This window comes from Lactuca saligna, chromosome 7, assembly GCF_052625555.1.
Source record: "Lactuca saligna cultivar CGN05327 chromosome 7, ASM5262555v1, whole genome shotgun sequence".
NCBI classification, from domain to species: domain Eukaryota; kingdom Viridiplantae; phylum Streptophyta; class Magnoliopsida; order Asterales; family Asteraceae; genus Lactuca; species Lactuca saligna.
This window is the reverse complement of record NC_136423.1, coordinates 148,200,867-148,217,375: the sequence shown is the minus strand read 5'-3', so window position 1 is coordinate 148,217,375 and position 16,509 is coordinate 148,200,867. Positions and strand designations below refer to the sequence as shown.

The 16,509-nt window shown below is 34.0% G+C and overlaps 1 long non-coding RNA gene across 3 annotated transcripts; it reads right to left on the bottom strand.

Moving 5' to 3' along the window:
• Positions 1–434: 434 nt before the first annotated feature.
• LOC145003816 (uncharacterized) lies at positions 435–3,361 on the bottom strand. Of its 3 annotated transcripts, XR_013662167.1 has the most exons (8): positions 3,090–3,361; positions 2,038–2,137; positions 1,548–1,580; positions 1,396–1,473; positions 1,233–1,290; positions 1,053–1,126; positions 813–857; positions 435–733 (listed from the first exon to the last, which is right to left on the bottom strand). It is a non-coding gene; the product is annotated as an uncharacterized LOC145003816 (long non-coding RNA). The 3 variants fall into 3 exon arrangements; XR_013662165.1 differs by lacking the exon at positions 1,548–1,580 and having other exon boundaries at positions 3,090–3,356; XR_013662166.1 differs by lacking the exon at positions 1,548–1,580 and having other exon boundaries at positions 3,095–3,356.
• Positions 3,362–16,509: the final 13,148 nt, after the last annotated feature.

Below are 16,509 nucleotides of genomic sequence, written 5' to 3'. Positions count from 1 at the left end.
GGTCACTAACAATAGAAGGGATCGTCACTAAAGGATTTAGTGACCAAATTTTGGGTCGTCATATTTTGTCACTATAGGTCCATCACAAACCTGATTAGTGACAAATTTTTAAAATGATCGCTAAATAGTGACTAAAATATATTGGTCACTAAATCTATGACGACTTTTTTCGTCCCTAAATACGGTCACTACTCAATGAAAGTCATCACTGTTTTATCTAACCAATGACCATAAAAAGTCTCCACTGTCTTATTCGATAGTGACCACAAAAAGTCATTGCTGTCTTATCCGATTAGTGACCATAGAAAATCGTTACTGACATATCCAATTAGTGACCATAAAATGTCGTCACTGATTTATCCAATGAAGGACCATATTGTTTTATTTTTCTATTTTTGTATTTAACCCCTTCAAATAACCATGGAACTAGTCAATAGTAAACAACTAAGCATTAATTATTTCTCAAATAAATAAATAAACATGAAAAGTTGGGGGACAATTTATTTTTCACCTGGCTCAGTATTAATTATTATGCAGACATACATCACCTACTCAACAAAAGCTTAACACAAATTTCCAAAAAAAAAAAAAAAAAAAAAGAAGAAGATCCAACTCTTCTAGTTTTTTCTGCAATAATTGGATTTACATTCTCAAGATCATTTGAACACTGTGGATGAAATAGTATTGCAACACATTAATCTATTACTCTTCAAAATAAAGATGTCATCTCAATCTGCAATACAGTTATATAATTTCAGTTAACAAAATTCACTTTTTTTACTTGACAAAATCCATCAGTCAAAGAAACTTACATCAGAGCCCTTATTCTCTGCTTTACCACCAACACAATTCAAGGCCTAGAACAACAAATGTTTTAAGACTTGTTTATAAATAAAAATATAATAATAATAATTAAAATATACATAATCCATGTCTTCACATGTTAAGACTCCAAATATAAAGTGAATAAATCAGTTAAAGAAAATGATACAAATGTGAGAAAGAACATCAAACTATGATTGGTTTTTGGTAATATAAAGTTAAAAAACAACCTGAATTAAGGTCATCAAAAAGGACTACTGATGCAGCTATGTTTTCACCAAAATTATAGTGGGTGCTTGCTTACCTATGAAATCACAAAGAAAAATATGTAATTTGGGGTTCATTGTGATGATTTTCATGTAAGATATTGCATACCACAGCTCCTATACACAAGATTGCATTTTATTTACCTGACTTTCAAAGCTTTTCAGCTACTAAACCAATCTCAAAACCAGGAACGCACACCACCTAATAATCCAAACACAACAATGTTAGTCAATAATCCCAGTGTCATATAAAGGGTCATCAAATGATACTAAAAAAAAAATGTAATTTAGTCTTAATCATCAACACCTTCCTCTCTGAATTGAATGTGTCCAAAGCACCATCCATCAAAGGCCTTGTGACGATTTCATTAAACCTTGCAATGACCTATGGATCAACAAAAATACGTGAAAAAGTAAAATATACTAGAGATAACAATAACAAAGAGATTAGGATTAAACCTTGCAATGACCTATGGTTGATTTTTGTTGTATCTAAAATACCAAAGGTTCCAAAACTATCAATTTTTATTTATATGAGAAGTAGAGAAGGACAAACAAAAAGAAAGAAATTTATATGATATTAGAAATGGTTAAATCCAAGAAATAGCAATGAACTTTCGTACAATCTTTATTATAGCATCAAACTTTAATGAAATCTACCAAGTTATAGCAATGTCATCCTGATACAAAGTAATTTTTTGTGGTAATTCCAAAGTATAAGGTCTTAATAAGATAAAATTTAAAAGTGCAATGCTATAATTATCTTTTTAAAGTATGAGCCTGTATAAGAATCAAAATTGAAAGTACATTGTTGTGATATAAGGAACTAAGAGTAGGAAGCTATAATAAACATAAATGAAAGCATGTTGTTATTTCTTGCCTGGTAGAATACCTAAGTAGTAACTACTAAAAGTTGTTTGTGAGAAAAAATTCAGTATAGATGCATTACCAAGATATAAAAGAGTCATTGTCATCACCGAAAAGACATTCAACTCATTTCTTTCTTCTTCTTTGTGCTTGCACCTACCATATTTAAGCACGATAATCACCTGTAAAAAAACTTAGTAATTAAATATATAGAAAATCAATCAAATCATATCAAGTAGAAGCATAACCTAAACAAATTTATTTATTAAGTTTATATATCTAAAAATGACCCTTATTTACTCAGAAAGAAACCCATGCTAAATGACAGCCAAGAATATAGTATGGTTGTAATTACTAGTCCTGAGTAATACTTTATGTTTAGAAAACCTTAAACAAAAGAAGGTAAATCCAATATGTGAACATATTATCATCATAAACATGTATAGTTTTAAAGGTTGATATTCTTGATCTTAAAGGCTGAATGTGTTGCAATATAGTCAAGAGAAAATTTGTCTACTACCAACATCACTGAGTACACCATGATTCCTTAATGAAGAATGTAATAATGATAAATTAAGTAGTAGCATTGGTGGAATTCATACAAATATATAATTACTCTATAGTCAACCGTTAAGTTGTAACATGTGCCCTGTGGAATTACATTTATATTTAGAAAACTTTAAGCAAGTTAAACCAGAATACTCTAACTAGTTAAGTGTTTCATCTCATTAAATAACTCATTTATTTACACGCAGAACCATCAATAACTAAAGACAGTTGCTAATTTATTGTAAAACAAAGAGCAATGATCTAAATAATAAAAGCAAAAACAAAACACCTTGAGAAGGCCATAGTTCCCGATGAACGTCAAGCTTATTGAATCAATAGTCAAAATTGTGAAAATAACAAGAACACAACAAATAAAATTGGGTAAATTGAAATTCATCATCAAATTTCTGCTCTTAAGAACATTGATGCGGATGTCAATATAACCTACTATCAAAATCTCATCCAACCGATGAAATCATGGGGCGTAGATCGATTGACAGAGAGGGAGAGAGAGAAATACTGGAGGATGTAGGGAAGGAGGAGGTGGTGCCAGTAAGTAGGATACGGCAACATGGGAGGACGAACCTTACCACAAGCAGCTTTGTTGCCCCTTTTGTGCTTTCGCCGCAAGTAAGAAGTGGCGATGGCGAAGAAGCGAAGAAGCGAAGAAGGCTCAAAACGACGAGGAGAACGAAGGCCGACGGCGGCGAGGAGAACGAAGGACGGCGACGGTGGTGGTGAGGGCGACGACGACTTTAGGAATGCAAAACTAGGGTTTGTGTTTATTTCCTTTTCATCGACGCTTAGCCTTTGGACAAGGTTATTTGGTGTGGGCCGGTTTAAGATCAAATACACTGCTTGTTATTATTTCATCATCCTTCAAAAAAATTAAATAGCAAAAAATATGATAACTTATTAATTAAATAAACATAAAAATAGAGTAGACTATTTCTTTTTTATTTAAAGGTCTTAGGCTCTTAGATCTTTTTTTATAATGTTTCCATTGTTGATATATAGTTCGTGGAGACGTGGACGTTAAATTTAGTGTGTTGTGATCATTTTGATCATTGTTTTATACATTTTATTAATTATTAGAATAAATTATATGAATCCTTGAGGTAAATAACGTGTTTTGTCTTTATATTTCTTTCCACTCAGTTCTTTAGACAGTTTTTTGTTATAGATTTTGTCTTGGAGTGATGTAAATGACATATACATTTTTTTTTTTTTGTGTATCTTCTTTATCACAAACTGAAACCATAACTAATGACCATTATTGTAACATCCCAAAATATGATCCAAAAATTTTTGTTTAATAATTACTAAAAACACCATGTTAATATCATAAAGTAAAACTCGTACGTCAATATCTCAAAAACAATAGCAAAGTATTACGAGAATCTGTATCAAGACTGTATCAATTCATATCTATGAAAAGCTTAAAAAAACAACTCCCAGGACAACTGAAACTGTGGTGTGTGTGATGCCATCAACCCGAGCTCTTCCCTTTACTTGCGGAAGTACCTGAAATCAAAACTAAAACTGTAAGCACAAAGCTTAGTGAGCTCCCCCAAACTACCACACACCATACAATAACATATAAACACATACTGGGCCTTGCCCACTGCATCAGACCGAAGTCCGGAAACTACATCGGACCGAAGTCCGGAACTAATTGCATCGGACCGAAATCCGGAATCTGACTGAGCGTAACATAGCATAGCACAACATATCAATTACCATGAACACATAAACTGCATACTGCATCGGGCTATGGCCCGCAACACATAACACATAAAATCCTGTCTGAGACACGAAGGCATCAAACATACTAAAACTGCATCGGACCGAAGTCCGGGAACTTTTACTAGCTAAATGGGTCGGCATTGTTGATGGGTTTTAGCCATAAGAACTTTCCTATGTGCGCATGCAAAACCCTAATGCTCGGATCTAGGCTTTCTAATTAAACATGCTTTGAATCCAAGACTTCTAATGGCTAATTAGGTTAAATAACAACATTGAAATAGATCTAGAATCATACCTTTGGATTCCTTGTTGATCTTGTTGTCTTGGAGCTTCTAGAGTCACAAATGTCACTCCTCTAATGGCTTGCAAACACCAATAGCAAGCAAGATGATTTAGGAGAGAGGAGAGGGGAGGAATTCGGCCAGAGTATCTCTACTTTAAATGGTGTATCAAATTCCCTCACCCCTAGGGTCTATTTATACTTGTAGACTCCTTAAGGATTACAGCTTTAACCCTAATTGGATAACTTAGACTTTAAGTTGATCCATATCCTTTCCTTGATAACCCTATGGACGATTTTGGCTTATCCAAGCCCTAGAAATCGTCCATCCTATCATGGATAAGGATTTATAGTCTAAAGTGAAACTATCAAACAATTGACAGTTTATACCCTCTTATTTAATTAATCTCTTTAAGTCACCAAATCAATTCCAATTAATCTATGACTTATATTAATAAAATAACCATATATTATTCCTTATAATATTTACTCTCTTTTAACAAATCATCCATCAAGTTGCTATGGTGAAGGCAACCCAAAAGGACCATGCACAACCGGATCAAATACTTGCCTAATATAGTTGCAGCCTTAGACACTATTCCAACAGTCTCCCACTTGGATAAGTCTAGTAACTATACAAGTACAATTCGATTTGCAATCGTAGCTCTTAAAGACGCTATCAAACTCTGATCTAATCAATCTTGTCCTTTAGATAAGGGATCGTACAGTCCTCTGTTAGATATCATGCTGACAATCCTATGGAATGGTTAGTCTAGCATTTGATTTCTCGATCTCCGATTTATTCGACATAGAACTTAATCAAACACATCAATTCAGTTCTGACTGGGCCCGGCACATAAGTCAAATCAAATCATCGAGTGGCCAAGATATCCCTTCTACCCTCTTAGGATAAAATTTACAGATAAACTTCGACTTATATGCATTTACTTATTCATTAACCAACTATACACAACAATGCGTTTTATAACACCAAGTTACTGATGCGTTTTCGCATTATCAATGTACAATCAATTAACAAATAATAAACCATATATCTAGGTTTTAAGACTATATGATATTATCGTCTTGCGATCAAATTTTATATCATATTCCATAAAGTGATTCCAGCAAGCGCGGGTTTGTTCCAATGCTCAAAACCAGTTCATAAGCACTCATGAACGTTGCAGCAATCCTTGATATGTCTAACACTATTTAGACAATCTACACACCAATTCATGACAATCTTCATTCATATCTACTTCCAACATGTAACGCCCGCAGATCCGGGCTAGTCAATTTAGAGGCAATAGGGGTCGAAAATGACTTTTCTACAAAAAGATTATTTAGAATAAATAATCTTAACCAAGTTGTAGAATATTTCACAAGGTTTCCGTACATATAAAGAACGCCGAAACCCGAGTTATAACGAAGAAGTTATGACCTGTCGAAGTTTCGCGTCGGAACCGGCACGGCGCCGGGAAGCGTAAATAATAAATTTATGATAGAGAGAGATTTAGCCTTAGCGCTCTAAACGAAAGTCGTATAACATGTTAAACTAAGAACATCGATAAAAAGAACGCCCAAATCTGACTTCGTATGAATAAGTTATGATTTTTCGAAGTTTCGGATTAGCGGTGTACAAACCGAAATTCGAATTTTAGATCGATTGATTTTTAGCCGACACAACCTAAACAAGAATCGAAGATCTCGTTATTAGTAGTGTAACGATAAAAATACAAACAAAAATGGACATCGGATAAAGAAGTTATGAGATTTTAACGGACCAATCCTGTCCCGGCCTGTTAAAAATATAACTTTAAAAATAAAGTCAAAATTAGCCGACGGAGTCTAAACGAAAGTTTTAGAGTATGTCTCCACCTACGCGTGGATATAAAGAACGTCAAAAACGGAGTTCGTATGAACGAGTTACAAATTATAATAGCATATTTACGTATTAAAATAAAGTATAAATCATGTATACGTACACATATATATACATATGTATATATCATTAGAAAGGTATCGACGATGCGGTCATTATAAGACTAATGTTGAGTTCTTTCGACATTAGTTTAGTACAAATATCATTAAATCCATTTAAAATAGTATTATAGAGTGGTGTTTAGTTGTTTATATAACTAAAAGGTCATTAAGTAATTATGGAGGGTAGTTTTTGAAAATTCAATTAGTATAAATAAGAGCCTTGGGCTCTCATATTTCTTGCACCATTCTCTTGATTCAAGAGTCTTTCTTTCCTTATCCCCCGAGCATTTCGGTCCCTCATGATTCGACTTCTCTTTCTGTAGTTTTAGTATAGTAAGGTGAGCGCTGAAGCGCTGCACGAATCTTTCTTAGAAAGATTCAGCGACGAAGTTCTGCCCCTGCAGAGCCCGACTCCTAGCTAAAATCCCCTTGAAAGTAAGTTATGCTTACCCTATTTTAAATATAGTTTATATTTAAAATTGGTATTGTTATTATAAATTTATAATAAATATTTGAGCTATTATTATGACTTATATAAGTGTCGTTATAATTGTTGGATTAGTGTCTAAGTCCATAACTATTTTGGTATGTACTTGATCCGATGGTGCATGGTCCTTTTGGGTTGCCTTCACCAAAGCAACTTGATAGGATGATTTATGGAGAGTAAGGATTAAATATGATTTATTGATGTATTATGAGAATAATATATTAAAGGAGAAATCATATTGTTTAATTAATATTAGTCAATAATTAATTGGTAATTAGTTTTGTGACTAAAAGAAATTAATTAAACTTAAGGGACTGGAATTGTAATTATAGGATAATTGCAATTTGGGCCATGGATTGCCTTATATTAAGGGATGGACGAATTCTAATAGAAAACCCATAAGGAAATCGTCCATGGGCTTAATTAAAGGAGTCTATGGGTTGCTTAGGGCTTAAGCATCCAAATTAGGGTTTCCTTGTTAGATAACCCTAATAGCCCAACTATATAAAGACCCCTTAAGGCTCAAAAACGTGGCTAAGCTTCTTGTAAGGGTTTACACACGTTTTTGGCAGCCTCCATCCTCTCTCCTCTTCATCCTCTTGCTTATGGTGTTTGTGAGCCATTAGAGGAGTGACACTTGTGACTCTAAGCATTCCAAAGTCAATACAAGGAGATTTGGGATTGTTATTGCTACATAACAATCAAGGTAACACTATAAACTTATTCTCATGTTAATATGATTATATGTATGCTAGAATTAGGGTTTATAGTCTTGGATTCAAAGCATGTACAATAGAGAAACCTAGATCCAAGCATTAGGGTTTGTATGAGCACATAGGATGTCTTATGACCAAAATCCATCAGTGGTATCAGAGACTAGGATGGTTTCAATTGTATTGATGCATTGTATAACTGGAAAATTGTTTTTTGGGCTTTATGGCTGAGGAACTCGGCGAGTACCCCTCAACTCGGCGAGTTCGAGCGTCAAATAATGCTTATCTCGGGATTTCTTGCTGTTTTTACATTTGGATAGTTACCTTATCATGTTAGATCAATATAAATCAGATTTTATGATATATATGACTATATTCTTGATCTAATTAAAGATAATTATCAATTAATAAGATAATTGTTTCCTTATAAGATAATTGATTAATTATTTTGAGTAAATTGATAAATTGTTTTGCAAGAAATCATTAAACAAATCAAATATGGATAATTATGTAACTAAATGTTAGTTTAGATTATTTGTTGTTTGATCCTTGTTGTTATGAAAAGTTTCATATTTCCCCTTTAGGTTTTATAGTTTAAATTTGAACCCAAAAGTTTTGAAGTTTTGAAATTTAAATAGTTAAAAGCCTAATGTTTTGAAATGTTTCAAAACTTGCCCTCAAGTTTTGGAATTTAAAAGTTGATTAAAGGTTTAATTAGAAATGTTAAATTCTAAAACCCTAGTAATGTTTTGAAAAGTTCAAATCACACCCTTATGGTTTTATTAATTAATTAAGGAGTATAGTTAAAAGAGGTTTAATAAATCCATAAAAGTTTAGGTTAACCTTTTAATTGGATTAAAAGTGTAATTGTTAAAGTTAACCATATAGTATTTTAAAAGTATAAAATACACCCTATACTATATATAACATTAAAAGTCTAACATTATATATATATGTATGAGTAAAAGTCAGTCTTACCGTTAGTAGGCCTCATTCACGAAGCTGGTCTATAAGGGGTGTTTAAGGAAATTGCCTATAAAATGGCGATTGAATGGGTATCCACTCTTACCCACCGCACTCTTGACTAGTGGAGGGTCGTTAGCCGAACGGGTAGGATAGGATGAAACCTTCCATTATAAGTATAATGAAATACCAAGTAACTAAATGTTTTTCAAATTCCCAATCTTAGTTACTTAGGAAAAAGTGAATTGATGCAATTCCATGAAATTACACTTTGTGCCCTTGCGAAGACGTTAGTGGAGCGTGTGTGGTTTACCGGCACACTAAATGGTTCTAAGCAAAGGTAGCAAAGGGTGACTCAATGTTTGTCATAGTTCGGTGGAGCGTGTGTGGTTTACCGGCACATCGAATAGGTGATTGTAACTTGTGAGGGCACCATGTAGTTCGCATGGTTATTCACACCCGCTTTGTGATCCTCGGCATCCCAGTCACAAACAAGAGGGGCATATCGAGATTTAAACATGCCATTGAAATGTTCAATGAATCTCAAAGGATCTAGGAGTTTTCATAGATTTAAAACCTAAATTTCTTTTTCGTTTTTCATGGTGGAAATTAGTGAATCGTCATTCACTTACCTTCAAATGTTCTGCAATTTGGGTTATGGCATCCCTATCCTGAGTTGTAGGATATTGTGTTGGGTCCTAGCCTTGGAATTTCATTTGGGTGATTTACCAAGGACTCAATCAATCAACTAACTTGAATTTGGTTTTCTCCCGATGTCAAAGTTCGACAACTATGGTCTTCTCAAATCCCGTGAAACAAGTATTCCACATGAAGATGATATTCCACGATTCGATCGAGGAACAAGAAATCATGCTTCACTTCCTCCTCCTCCTCCAATTATTCTCCCCAACCCACAAGATTGTAAAATTGAAAAGTTCAATATCACTCAAGCCCTTTTGGCAAGTAAACATAAAGAGGGCAAGTCGGTGTGTGCACACGTCTTAGGGATGAAGTCACACATTGATAGATTAAGAATGATGGGATCCGTTGTCGGTGAAGTGATGGCTGTTGATTGGGTTCTTCAGTCACTTCCTAACTCGTATAGTGAGTTTGTAAGAGAGTACTATATGATGAACCGCGATGTGACCCTTATAGATCTCACCTATATGCTTATTGCTGCTGAATCAGCAATGGTTTGGCGCAATAGAAAAGCAAAATTGATTGGTGAATCTGCCTTCAAGACCTCTATGGATATAGACAATGGCAATGAAATACATGCAATGATCGAAAAGTTTGATCATAAGAGAAAGGCGATGTTTGAGGTAGTTCCATGTGTTGTTCCAAAGGAGTCAGTTTTCTTTTATTGCCAAGAGAAGGGGTATTGGAAACGAAGTTGCCCTATTTACCTAAGAGATCTAAGAGATGGGAGAGTCAAAAGTATGACTACGCTTTAGGTAAGAATCCACTATCTAACTCCATTAAGTTCCTATTCATTGATTCTTAATACATGATGTGATAAGATTGCATTTGAATGTTTTGAAGGATCGGTGAAAAGAAAGGAAGCTTGATAAGAGAGCAAGATGAATCTAATCACAAGAGATGGATCTTGATCGCATGGACTTGAAGATTGGATTTTGAGCTTAGATAGTTATGATAGAGTTGTTAGAAATTTTCGTTTACATAGTTTTCAATAGATTTTGCATTGTAAGGACAAATGTTTTTCCGCTGCATTTACAAATAAAATAAATTTTGTTTGACTTATTTATTTATTTGTTTACTTCCTTGCAATGAAATCGTTATGTGAAAATTGATGTTTTCATATTTCTACAACGAATAGATATGATTCTTAGTTATGTTAGTTATGGAAATGTCAAGAATTTACCAAATAGGGAGAGTTTCTCATCGCCCAAGTTTCAATTGGACAGAAACTTGGAATCACGCAACTTGGTTGTACGATGAATGAGAAATTTCATATTTGGAAATTAACTAATTCATTGACAAAGTGTCAAGTGAAGGACTAGAAGATCGAGTACACAAAGTTGTGTGTTGATCGAGTTTACCATAAGAGTAACAAAGATATTCGTCATGATTTACTAAAGGCTTAGTAAATATGATTATACTTACAAGATTAAGTGTAATTTTGAATTGATTAAAGGGTTTAGATCAATAGCAAAACGAATAAGAAGAATCAAGTAGGCAGAAAGATTAGAGTTTCTCCATTCTAAGAAGAAGGGAGAGTAGCTTTTATGCTTTGTGATAGGACTTAATGATTAAGAACCATATCTCAATTGATCCTCTAATGAGTCTTGGTACAATTGTATGTCTAAGAAGAGGAATCAAAGATTGAAGAAATGGTCAAATCAAGAAGTCAATCATGCTTCGTTCCAAAACAAGTCTTAAAGTCAAGATTGTGACATTGAGTGAATAGTATTAAGAAGGTTTATAACATTCATTAATTGTGAAAAGTTGTGATGTCTTGGATAAGACAAAAACCAACTATGACCAATTTATGAAGTGTTTTGATACAAGCTACACTAACTCTTGAATATTTGTTTGTCAAGAAATGTTTATTGACAAAAGAATCTTATATGTCAAGGAGTCAGTGGGAGTCTTAATAGTCTTGAAAAGTTTCAAGAACAAATCAAATAAACCTTATCGATCATCACTAGCACACGAGTTGAGGTTTACAACCTATCGTGAAGACATTATTTTGTTTCTGTGCCAATCCAATCGAGTTAATTATGCATGTGAGTCCTATGAGTTCTCATTTGAATGCATAAAAGGCAAGGACCTTGATCAATGGAAAGTACATTGATAGGAAAAGGTGCGCTGCTTAACTACTTGGAAGACGTGGTGGGCAGCTGTGCTATCATGAGGCAAGAAATCAAGATTAAGAAAGTTCGATCCATATGAGTTTGAACTTGTTGTAAACTTTGGTTTTAACAAATTCACATGGATAGGAACAAATACACCGCTTTAAATCTAAGTGTCATAAGATTTCCTCCTTCATGAAAATGATTGTGAGAAAATGCTTTCACTAAGAAAGATTTTAAAAGATAGTGATTGTAAAATTGCATTCTCGAATTCGATCATGGTTACGGCATCCCTTTCCATAATTTGAATTGTGAGGTTTGGCAATTAGTCTTAATTGTTAAGACACACATATGAACTATCTAAGGCAAAAGTGTATAAGTTCAAGAAGCCTTGATAAAAGATTATCAAAGCACTAAGTATTAGAAACATGAACTTAAGAAATTCAATAAGTATTGTTTTTTTGAAAGTTAAGATGTTTATGAATATATGTCGAAGCTAGTGGGAGCATAAGTGTTATGTTTTATAATAATCATCATGATAGTGGGAGCATAAATGTTATGATTGTATGATTATTAAGGCAAGTATTGCATAGTTGGCAATATTAATTATAGAAAACAAGAGTCATACTTTGCAAAGTTGTAAGAGTTGAAAGGTTGTTTTGCTATAATTAAGGGAGAGAATATTATGCTTCATTTCAAATCTAAAGGATTAGGTTGTGAAATGTTGATAAATTTAGTCAAAGGTACATAGTGTGTTCTTAAAATTTCGATTATGATTACGGCATTCCTCTTCACAATTCGAATTTTGAGAACATAGCAAATAAAACATTATGCGTCGTGTCCCATACGCTTCGAGTATAGGATCGATTGCAAATGATTTAATGTTTGACCATTCTAAGATTTTCCAAATGTCCAGTGCATTTAGAGGGAAAAGGGACTAGAATTGGTTTGACTAAAATAATTAAACAACTATCAAAGGACAATCCAAAGTTCGACGAGGATTGGTCGCTTGTGAGTAGTTGGAAGTATAGTATTGGAAATTATGGAAATGTTTCCATATTGGATGGACAATATCGACATCATTACGAATAGATAAGATTCTATTAAGAAATTAGTTGTCATATGGAAAATATGGAAGCGTGTCCATATTGGGAAGTAAATATTGAAAATCTATGTCTAGATTAGAAACTTTTATGCAAAAGGATGTTCAAAGGAATGTACTTTGAGTGAGAGACATCATATCTAAGGAATTGTCTTGTAACAATCTCCGATAGAGGAATTTGTAATATCATTGGCAATAGTCTTTGAGACTTTGGTGCAGTGACATTACAAAAGGATCGTTGCATAAAGTGTTAGAATCTAGTATATTCTATAAGTAACAAGAATTTGATATTCTTACACTTAAGAAAATGGATTTGGAGTTGTCAAATGAGAATGATTGGAAATGTATTCAATTTGTCTATTTCACAAAAGTAAGAACCATAGGTAAACATTGTGTGCATGCTAGGAGCATGAGACAAGTGTAATGATTCAAGTAAAAAGTTGATTACCCGAAACGACAAATAATGAGTATTCGATATGGTGATAAATAAAACGTGTTTTGTTTATACTCAAAGGTTTGAGGCCATATGGGATTAGTATTATTCTTGTGTTTCACTTCGCATGTTTTGACTTCCAGAATAATTGAGTTTATTAAGAATAATCGAATTATTCAAACGGGCCACAGTCGTTCATATGTTGGAAGTAGATATGAATGAAGATTGTCGTGAATTGGTGTGTGGATTGTCTAAAAGAGTATTAGACATAAGCAAATGTTTGCTGCAACGTTCATGAGTGCTTATGAATATGATTTGAGCATTGGATTAAACCCACGCTCACTTGGATCACTATCTCGAGTGATTAGTGAGACGATAACATCTTATATTCTTGAAACCGAGATGTGTGAGTTGTATCTTGCGAATCGGTTGCACATTGATAATATGTAAACGCACTAGTAACTTGGTGTTATAAAACATATTGTTGTGTGTAATTCGGTGAGTGAGTGCAAGCGAGCATTGTATCAAAGTTTATCCGTTCCTTTTATCCAAGGTAGGATAAAAGCGATATCTTTGGGCCCCTCGATGGTTTAGTGATGACATACGTAAATGCTCGGCCGGGCTAGGGCTAATTTGATTTGTTCAATTAGTCTGTCGTCATAAATCGGAAATCGAGATATAGTACAAAGAGAATGATTAGAAATCATATGATATCTAGAATGGAGGAATACATGATCCCTTATCTAAGGACACGCGTATCTGATATAATCAGAGTTGACAGCGGCTTTGGAAAGCTACGATTGCAGATCAGGATCTGAAGTCATACGCAAAATAGTTGTTAGACTTATCCAAGTGGGAGACTGTTGGATTAGTGTCTAAGTCCATAACTATTTTGGTATGTACTTGACCCGATGGTGCATGGTCCTTTTGGGTTGCCTTCACCAAAGCAACTTGATAGGATGATTTATGGAGAGTAAGGATTAAATATGATTTATTGATGTATTATGAGAATAATATATTAAAGGAGAAATCATATTGTTTAATTAATATTAGTCAATAATTAATTGGTAATTAGTTTTGTGACTAAAAGAAATTAATTAAACTTAAGGGACTGGAATTGTAATTATAGGATAATTGCAATTTGGGCCATGGATTGCCTTATATTAAGGGATGGACGAATTCTAATGGAAAACCCATAAGGAAATCGTCCATGGGCTTAATTAAAGGAGTCTATGGGTTGCTTAGGGCTTAAGCATCCAAATTAGGGTTTCCTTGTTAGATAACCCTAATAGCCCAACTATATAAAGACCCCTTAAGGCTCAAAAACGTGGCTAAGCTTCTTGTAAGGGTTTACACACGTTTTTGGCAGCCTCCATCCTCTCTCCTCTTCATCCTCTTGCTTATGGTGTTTGTGAGCCATTAGAGGAGTGACACTTGTGACTCTAAGCATTCCAAAGTCAATACAAGGAGATTTGGGATTATTATTGCTACATAACAATCAAGGTAACACTATAAACTTATTCTCATGTTAATATGATTATATGTATGCTAGAATTAGGGTTTATAGTCTTGGATTCAAAGCATGTACAATAGAGAAACCTAGATCCAAGCATTAGGGTTTGTATGAGCACATAGGATGTCTTATGACCAAAACCCATCAATAATATCTTTTAACTACTCGCGGTACGGGGAATCTGGTTTAAAGGGCCGCATAGGGTTGTTGGATTTCAGAAACGCTATACGCCAAAATGGTCCTGCCCTCCGGTGTTTTATGTCTGGCCCCTGTCTGTACATAGTAGTTGGAAAGTATTGTTTAAACGCTTATATAATAATAATAATAATAATAATAATAATAATAATAATAATAATAATAATAATAATAATAATAAGACTAATAATTAGTCACGGTAATATTAGACTAAAATCTAGTGGTGATAATACTAGGTTTCGTCAAAGGAAATTATTTTAAAGTAAACGAAGCGCTGTCCGAGTACCGAGTCACCACCTTCTCAAGTGAGTGCATAGTCCCTTTCATCTTACACATAGATATGAAGTATTTTAATATAAATTACGTGCTATGTGTGCATGTTGTCTGAATACTTGCTGTCTATGCTGAGTGAAAGATTTTATACATGTTTTAAATGATTTAAACTATATATGTATTTTATATCTACGAAAATGTTGGGGTAAAACATGGGTAGATATAATAGATGAAATATGAGTTGGATGATGAGTTGAGAGGTGATATAGACTATAAGGTGTGGGTGAGAGGTGTACGATGTGAGAAGCCTTTTTCCCAAACGATGTCCCCGTCATTCAGCAGAGTATGGATGACAACCACGGACCATCCGAGATAGTCCAGTGGAACATTATCAGGCTCACAACCTGTAGGTGTTGTGAACGATGTGTTCACCCGGTGTACTCTAAACCTTGGTGATCATGCAGACTTGATACCTAGACCCTGGCGATCATGCAGACTTGGTGCCAAAACCTTTGCGACTATGCAGACTTAGTGCCTATTGTATAAATTCTGGCGACTATGCAGACTTAGTGCCTAAACCCCGGTGACGATGGACTTCGTGCCGATTCCTTAGGATGATCCTTAGGAATGTATGAACGAGAAATAGTTGATTCTTAGGGTAGATCCTTAAGAATAAAGCAGATAATAGGGATGGGTAATTGGGTTGATTGTTTGATTGTTTGAAAATAATAATTATATTATTGTGGGTTGAAAACCCTATGTACTCACCAGGTTTCCCAACCTGACCCACTCAGTTTATTTATATCACAGGTGTTGATATGAAGTCACATTACACTGAGAGATTTAAAGAGATGTAGATCACTAGTGTAAATAAATGTAAGTTCTGTTTATGCTTATGTTTCTGTATTAACGATGACATCCCAAATGTTTTAAAATGAACAAAATACGTTTCTTCGAAAATGTTTTAAAAACGTATTTATCATGTTTGTCTGGGAACAAATTCCGCAACATTTTTATTAAAAGAAGTACTCTGATTTTTATAAAACATAAACAAAAATCGGTCTTTTCTGGCCGTGAAAATGGGGATGTCACACAACATATGAACGATTGTGGACAATTCGAATAATTCGATTATTCCTAATAAACTCGATTATTCTGGAAGTCAAAACATGCAAAGTGAAACAATAGTTAAACAATTAACATATGACAGTAACTTTACTTATAAATAAAACTCATTTATTTAATCATCAAATGTTAATTACATTTATCTATTATACGTTTCTAATACTATCTAATCTATACTAATATCATCCTTCAGCCCAATACTCCTAGCAAGCTGCAAGTGCTTAACCCTACTCAGTCCCTTCGTAAGCGGATCTGTTGGGTTATCTTCTGATGATATCCTCTTAACTATGAGTTGTCCTTCTTCTACATGATGTCTAATGAAGTGATATTTTCTGTCGATATGTCGAGATCTACCATGATCCCTCGGTTCCTTGGTCAA